The 7126-nt window shown below is 45.4% G+C and overlaps 1 protein-coding gene across 1 annotated transcript in view; it reads left to right on the top strand.

Annotated features, from left to right (window-relative positions):
- RWDD4 (RWD domain containing 4) overlaps window positions 1-4206 on the top strand; it is a 27319-nt gene extending 23113 nt beyond the window's left edge. The window contains exon 9 of the transcript XR_336281.3: window positions 4146-4206. The gene's annotated coding sequence lies outside the window, so the exon portion shown is untranslated. The remainder of the gene's footprint in view (window positions 1-4145) is intronic.
- Window positions 4207-7126: the final 2920 nt, after the last annotated feature.

The following is a 7126-nucleotide window of genomic DNA, read 5'->3' as shown; positions in this document are numbered from 1 at the left end:
ACACAGGTGCACTATAGCAAAAACCTCGCTAAAAAAAAAAAAAAAAAAAAAAAGTTAACGTTAGCATGTGAGCAGTCTGAGTTACAGCCATGGTTTTTCCTGGGCTAATGTTGGCTTACATTAAATCGTTTGAATTATAATGTCAGGATAATTAGAGGGAAGGAGTTGACTCTTATTTCTAAAAGCTGAATCACAAACAGCCAGAACTATGTTTGAGTTAATACAGAGCAAACCATGAAAAACCAGGACCACTAGAACATGCCAGTGTTTGTGCTGGGGTTGTGTATGTGCAGCTTTTATTGTTGTGTTGATTCGCTTATTTTTTTTGAAGCAACATCTGCTAGTGGAAGAAAATGCTGTTTTGCTCTGAAGCTTCTGAAATGATTCAAGCTTATCGGGGATTGTAGATCACAAGGAATAATGCTAGTTAAATGCCAATGAACTATTTTTACTCTTTTTATATGAAATGCACAAATTTCTGGGGGTGTTGGTGGCAATGGTGCCTCTTATTACTTTATGTGGAACACTTGAACACCCTCACTGATGTCGCCATCACTGGTTGAACACCCCAGTCTATTTTCCCAAAGTCTGTTTCCTTAAAGTGGTGTGGAATGGCATAACTCATAAGCAATAAAGTCTGACTTGCACACAGTGATTTTTTTCTACAAGTTTTATTTCAGTTCACTTTAGAGAAAATCGTTGGTTCTATAAATCTGCACAGCCTTATGGTGTGAGTTATAACCTTCTATTAGAAAGTATTCAAAATATTGGATTAAAAATGGTTTACAAAGAAGAATTGCCCAGAGCCTAAAAAACATAAGTGAACATTGGAATCTGGAGGTTAAAGACAGCTTTAGTTTTTATTGCTTCAGGGGCTCAGAGAACAAGTCCATAATTGTGTCAAGTTAGGGAGACACACACACACACACCACACACATACACATAGGTGAGGCTGAGACCCATTCTCTGGTGAGGCCCTGAGGAAAAGTTCTTGCCTTGAACTCTACTTCTGGATTGAGAGGTAAAATATAAGAGAAGAGAGAGTGTACACAAGAGGGTCTTCAAACAGTTCACTAAAAATTCGTATTATAGCTGGCCCTGTGGCCCAATGGTTAGGGAACTGGATCCCATGTGGCCAACCAGGAGGCTCACATCCCCGCTCCCAGGGGCTTGAAGAACACAGGGCATGTGCGAGTATACCCAGAGTCCCAACAAGATGGAGACATGGAGAAGGGATTGCAGCATGACCATGCCCCTCTGCGGAGGGCTGTCTGTCTGTCTGTCTCTGTCTCTGTCTCTTTCTGGCTAGCACACATACTCCCTGGCAATAAAAACAAAAGCAAGGCAGATGATGAAAAAACTATGCATAGATTTCAATTTTTTTTTTTGCACAGTAATAAATTCTTACTTTAATTTCATTTTATACAAACGTTTAAATCACCTCCTGTATGTACTCTCCTGACAACTCATACCTCCAAGTTAGTTCACACTCGAGGTGCAGCTTAAATTCTTACGTATATTGATGATCATAAAAAGACAACTCCTCAAGCCAAAATTTTAGTTTAAAGTGGTACCACATGGATAGGGCCTCTAGGGCACTGATGGAGACAACCCCAGGTCTGCTCTGGAAGAGCTCACCTTCAGCCTGGACCTCCAGGAAGTCCCACGTACAGAGCTCATGGAGTGTGTACCGAAGAGTCAAGATCACACAGTGCACAGAGCAAGGCATCAGGGGAGACTCCGAATAAAGCCTTAGGGGAATAAGAGCCTATGGCTATATTGATGCCACACAGACGCTAAGTATTTTAAATCAAGAAATAGAGAATTAAGGAAGAAAAAGTATTAATAAATGCATCAAGCAGGCCCAGCCTGAAAACACATGCCAGTTGACTGTGGCTGCCTGGCAGGCAGAGGCCACACAGGAGGGCTGGTTCGATTCTCAGCTCAGCCTCACTGTCAGGTGTGATACTACGCACCTGGACTGCCGGGAACTTGGGAGGCTGAGGCAGGATCGCAACATAGATCCTGTCCACATTTTAAAAAAGAAACATCAGGGAGGTATTTAAAAAGAGCCAAATAGGACTTCTTAAAAGAACAACTGACGGTCCAGGGGGCGGTGCGGTGGTCACACAGCCGCACCTACGTGGGAAAAGCCCTGGGTCCCTGAGCACACGGGGTCATGCGTGCATGCCCACAAGCAGCCAGCTGAGACGGGCTAGGTCACAGCATGAGAACCGTGTTGGGGTGCCTTTCTCTCTCATTAAAGACGTTTTAGAAAATTTTGGAAAACGTATAAATAATTGAAAATGAAGTTACAAGTGAGGACTAGTGTTGCTTACACATCCTGTGGAGTCGAACAAGGTGAGTCTCCGTTCGGGATATAACCTTCTATTAGAAAGTATTCAAAATATTGGATTAAAAATGGTTTACAAAGAAGAATTGCCCAGAGCCTAAAAAACATAAGTGAACATTGGAATCTGGAGGTTAAAGACAGCTTTAGTTTTTATTGCTTCAGGGGCTCAGAGAACAAGTCCATAATTGTGTCAAGTTAGGGAGAGACATACACACACACACACACACACACACACACACACACACACATAGGTGAGGCTGAGACCCATTCTCTGGTGAGGCCCTGAGGAAAAGTTCTTGCCTTGAACTCTACTTCTGGATTGAGAGGTAAAATATAAGAGAAGAGAGAGTGTACACAAGAGGGTCTTCAAACAGTTCACTAAAAATTCGTATTATAGCTGGCCCTGTGGCCCAATGGTTAGGGAACTGGATCCCATGTGGCCAACCAGGAGGCTCACATCCCCGCTCCCAGGGGCTTGAAGAACACAGGGCATGTGCGAGTATACCCAGAGTCCCAACAAGATGGAGACATGGAGAAGGGATTGCAGCATGACCATGCCCCTCTGCGGAGGGCTGTCTGTCTGTCTGTCTCTGTCTCTGTCTCTTTCTGGCTAGCACACATACTCCCTGGCAATAAAAACAAAAGCAAGGCAGATGATGAAAAAACTATGCATAGATTTCAATTTTTTTTTTTTTGCACAGTAATAAATTCTTACTTTAATTTCATTTTATACAAACGTTTAAATCACCTCCTGTATGTACTCTCCTGACAACTCATACCTCCAAGTTAGTTCACACTCGAGGTGCAGCTTAAATTCTTACGTATATTGATGATCATAAAAAGACAACTCCTCAAGCCAAAATTTTAGTTTAAAGTGGTACCACATGGATAGGGCCTCTAGGGCACTGATGGAGACAACCCCAGGTCTGCTCTGGAAGAGCTCACCTTCAGCCTGGACCTCCAGGAAGTCCCACGTACAGAGCTCATGGAGTGTGTACCGAAGAGTCAAGATCACACAGTGCACAGAGCAAGGCATCAGGGGAGACTCCGAATAAAGCCTTAGGGGAATAAGAGCCTATGGCTATATTGATGCCACACAGACGCTAAGTATTTTAAATCAAGAAATAGAGAATTAAGGAAGAAAAAGTATTAATAAATGCATCAAGCAGGCCCAGCCTGAAAACACATGCCAGTTGACTGTGGCTGCCTGGCAGGCAGAGGCCACACAGGAGGGCTGGTTCGATTCTCAGCTCAGCCTCACTGTCAGGTGTGATACTACGCACCTGGACTGCCGGGAACTTGGGAGGCTGAGGCAGGATCGCAACATAGAACCTGTCCACATTTTAAAAAAGAAACATCAGGGAGGTATTTAAAAAGAGCCAAATAGGACTTCTTAAAAGAACAACTGACGGTCCAGGGGGCGGTGCGGTGGTCACACAGCCGCACCTACGTGGGAAAAGCCCTGGGTCCCTGAGCACACGGGGTCATGCGTGCATGCCCACAAGCAGCCAGCTGAGACGGGCTAGGTCACAGCATGAGAACCGTGTTGGGGTGCCTTTCTCTCTCATTAAAGACGTTTTAGAAAATTTTGGAAAACGTATAAATAATTGAAAATGAAGTTACAAGTGAGGACTAGTGTTGCTTACACATCCTGTGGAGTCGAACAAGGTGAGTCTCCGTTCGGGATGGTCTTTGACTGTCGCGTTAGACTCTCAGGCACCCATGTCTTCCTGGCCACGACGTTTTGGATTCGTCGGCTGATTTAAGCCTTTGGCAATCTCTGTCATTACAGATATGCTCAACCCAGACCTTGTTTCAGAAGAACAACCGTGATGAGTATTTGGCCAGTTTTCCAGAGGATTATCTGTGATAGCTTTAAAAAAATAAAATTTAAAATCATACTATGTAATAACAGTAGAGTGGTTTTGTTTGTTTGTTTTACCAGCGGATATTCCACAGGTAAAGGCGGAGCAAGAGGGATTATCTACTGATACGTTTTAGAATTTCAGTGTTTTTTCATTACATGGCAAAATAATACAATAGTAGGTGACCTGCAGTGTTTTTCAAACTGCAGTTTTTGACCTATTAGGGAGGACATTGGGAGGCTTCACTAGCTTTTGTGTTTCTGTTTTTAGCTTGTGATAGGGTGCATGCGCTCACTGAAGAGAGACGTGTGGGAGAGGTAGTGAGAAGTCATCCCTTGGGAGCAATGGCCATGCCACAATCCCCTCTGCATTCTCCTCTCAGGATTTTGGACACACATGCACACAAGCCTGGCATGTTTGTTTCTTTTGTTTTGTTTTGTTTTTTAGAGCTTTTTTGCCTTAGAGTGAGTGATTGCCAGAGAGAGAGAGAGACAGTGAGGAAGTGAGAAATCAGCCCCCAGAGGGGATGGCCACACCGCAATCCCTTCTCCTTTATTCTTTTCCTGGGATCTTGAGCACATGCACATATGCCTGGCGTGATGTGCAAGACAGTGGGTCCTGGACTCAAACTGCAGTCGGCCCTGTGGGAGTCAGCGACGTCGTCTGCTGCCCCCAGCCCGGCATGTTTTTCAAGCCACCGATAGGACTCCAACCTCGAAGTCGGCCACGTGGGATCCAGCACCTTCTGTACCATGCAACATGCTAGCCCTGTACTAGCCCTGTAAGGGAAAGGTAGTTTATTAAGTAAAAGTACACTCCTGAGAGAGAGGAGCAGGCCTGAGTGGACAGAGAAAGAATGGTTCAAGCAGGCCCTGGCAGTCGCATTCTGCAGGGTTTCTCATTTTTAACATGTCGTGTGGGTCGATCCTTGTCTGGGCCCGCTGATTGTTCTCATCTCATTGGCTCCATCAGCTGTGGCGGGCCCCACTGAGTTATCTCACTAGCTATCGAGTGTTGCTTAATCAGCTGGACACCCCCCACTGATCTGCCGACCTTACCTTGGCCAGGAAGTTTTCCAAAGCCTTGATGGTTTCTTTTCCATCTAGTCTCACGGGCAGATGCTCCGGCCGCCTTACCCGCTTCCATTTACTAGCTTTCTCCTGCCTCGTTTTCCCCTCAGAAGGATGAGCCCATCAGTCTTTTGGGGGAGCTGAAGGAGGATGGTCTGTCCTCTGAAACTGCTGAATGCTGGAAAGGGGTATCCACTGTACTTAGGGATCATGGACTCTCGGGGAGCTGAAGGAGGATGGTCTGTCCTCTGTAACTGCTTCATGCTGGAAAGAGGTATCCACTGTACTTAGGGATCATGGACTCTCCCTATCTTATCTAAGTGGGAGAGGGGCCGGGTCAGGTGGTTGGGAGAATCCTAAAGTGTGTCAAAGAGGACCATGAAGAGGGCTATGGTTGGTGTCGGATGACTCGCAGTCGGACTCAGTGGCGATCCCTAGTGGCGGATACCCCCGTTGTACCGTCATTTGCAACTTTACAGCTTCTCCTGTTGTGGGATGGCTTCTGTGGTGATGTCCAGGTTCTCGGGTTTTTCAGACAAAGAATTGGACAAAATACACAAAGAGTGGAAGGAAAATGTAGTTTAATAAGTAAAAGTACACTCCTGAGAGGTGGGAGCAGGCCTGAGTGGACAGAGAAAGAGTGGCCCAATGTACCGGCATTTTAACAGAATTGGAAGGGAATAGAATTGAACAGAAAATGCCAGCAAGCCCCGTGCATGGTCAGTGTGTTTGTGCATGTGGAAAACGTGTTTAGTGTTGGATGGGGACTGAGTCATTATGGAAATCGATTGAAATGAGCAGTAGCAAAAACATTTGGAAGTCGCTCATCAGAGCCCAGAAAGGATGGAACACCTTTTACATGAAGATGGCTAAGTTTTAAAACAAAATGTGGCTTTCAAAGTTCTAAGAGCTTTTATTACGTTGGATTATTCCTAAAGACAACTGAGAAAAGCTTCAGTGTGCGCTCTGATGAGAGGGAAAAGTGTTGGACGCAGTTAGGATCTTTACGGACAGAAAATTTGTCATGAAAATTCTTGCGTGGGAACCAGCAGTTAGTGTAATGGCTATGTCGCTGGACTCCCACATAGTCGACTGCGGTTCGCGTCCCCGACCTGGTGGCTTAAAACTCACGCTGGGTGCATGTGCGTGCGTGCCCAAGATCCCGAGAGGAGAATGGAGGAGAGCGGATTGCGGCGTGACCATTCCCTCTGGGGGGTGATTTCTCGCTTTCTGTCTCTCTGTCTCTCTCTCTGTCTGGCGAGTGCACGCGCCCTATAGAGAAAAAAACTCTCAAAAAAAAATTCTTGCGTGACAATTTTCACTTATGTGAAGAGTTGAAGACAGCACTTTAAGAGGCAATGCCTGTGTTTAAAAAGTTATTATTATTTTATTTTATTTTATTTTATTTTATTTTATTTTTTGCCCGAGGGCATGCATTTTGCCAGAGAAAGGAGAAGGAGAAAGCACTGTCCAGGAGTGGGGTGTGGTCACGTTGCAGTCCCTTCTCCATTTCTCCTCCTGGCAGGATTTGAGACATGCATGACTATGCACCTAGCATTTGTTTTGTTTTGTTTTGTTGTTTAGGTTTTTGCTGTAGGGCTCACGTGCTTACCGGAGAGAGGCAGACAGAGACAAATGGAGCGAAAGTGAGAAATCATCCCTGCATTCCCTTCTCCTGTCTCTTCTTGGGATTTTTGGCGTGCACACATGCGTGCCTGTAGTGTTTTTCAAGCTGCTCTGCCTGGGACTTGAACCACTCAGTTGGCCATGTGGGAGCCAGAGCCTTAACCTCTGTGCCACCTGTTGGCTCTGACCTGGTATGTTTTTCAGGTGACCAT

Source organism: Tupaia chinensis, unplaced genomic scaffold (genome assembly GCF_000334495.1).
Source record: "Tupaia chinensis unplaced genomic scaffold, TupChi_1.0 Scaffold000685_1, whole genome shotgun sequence".
In the NCBI taxonomy this organism is placed as follows: Eukaryota; Metazoa; Chordata; class Mammalia; order Scandentia; family Tupaiidae; genus Tupaia; species Tupaia belangeri.
The sequence above is the reverse complement of the archived record's forward strand: the minus strand, read 5'-3'. Positions and strand labels throughout refer to the sequence as shown.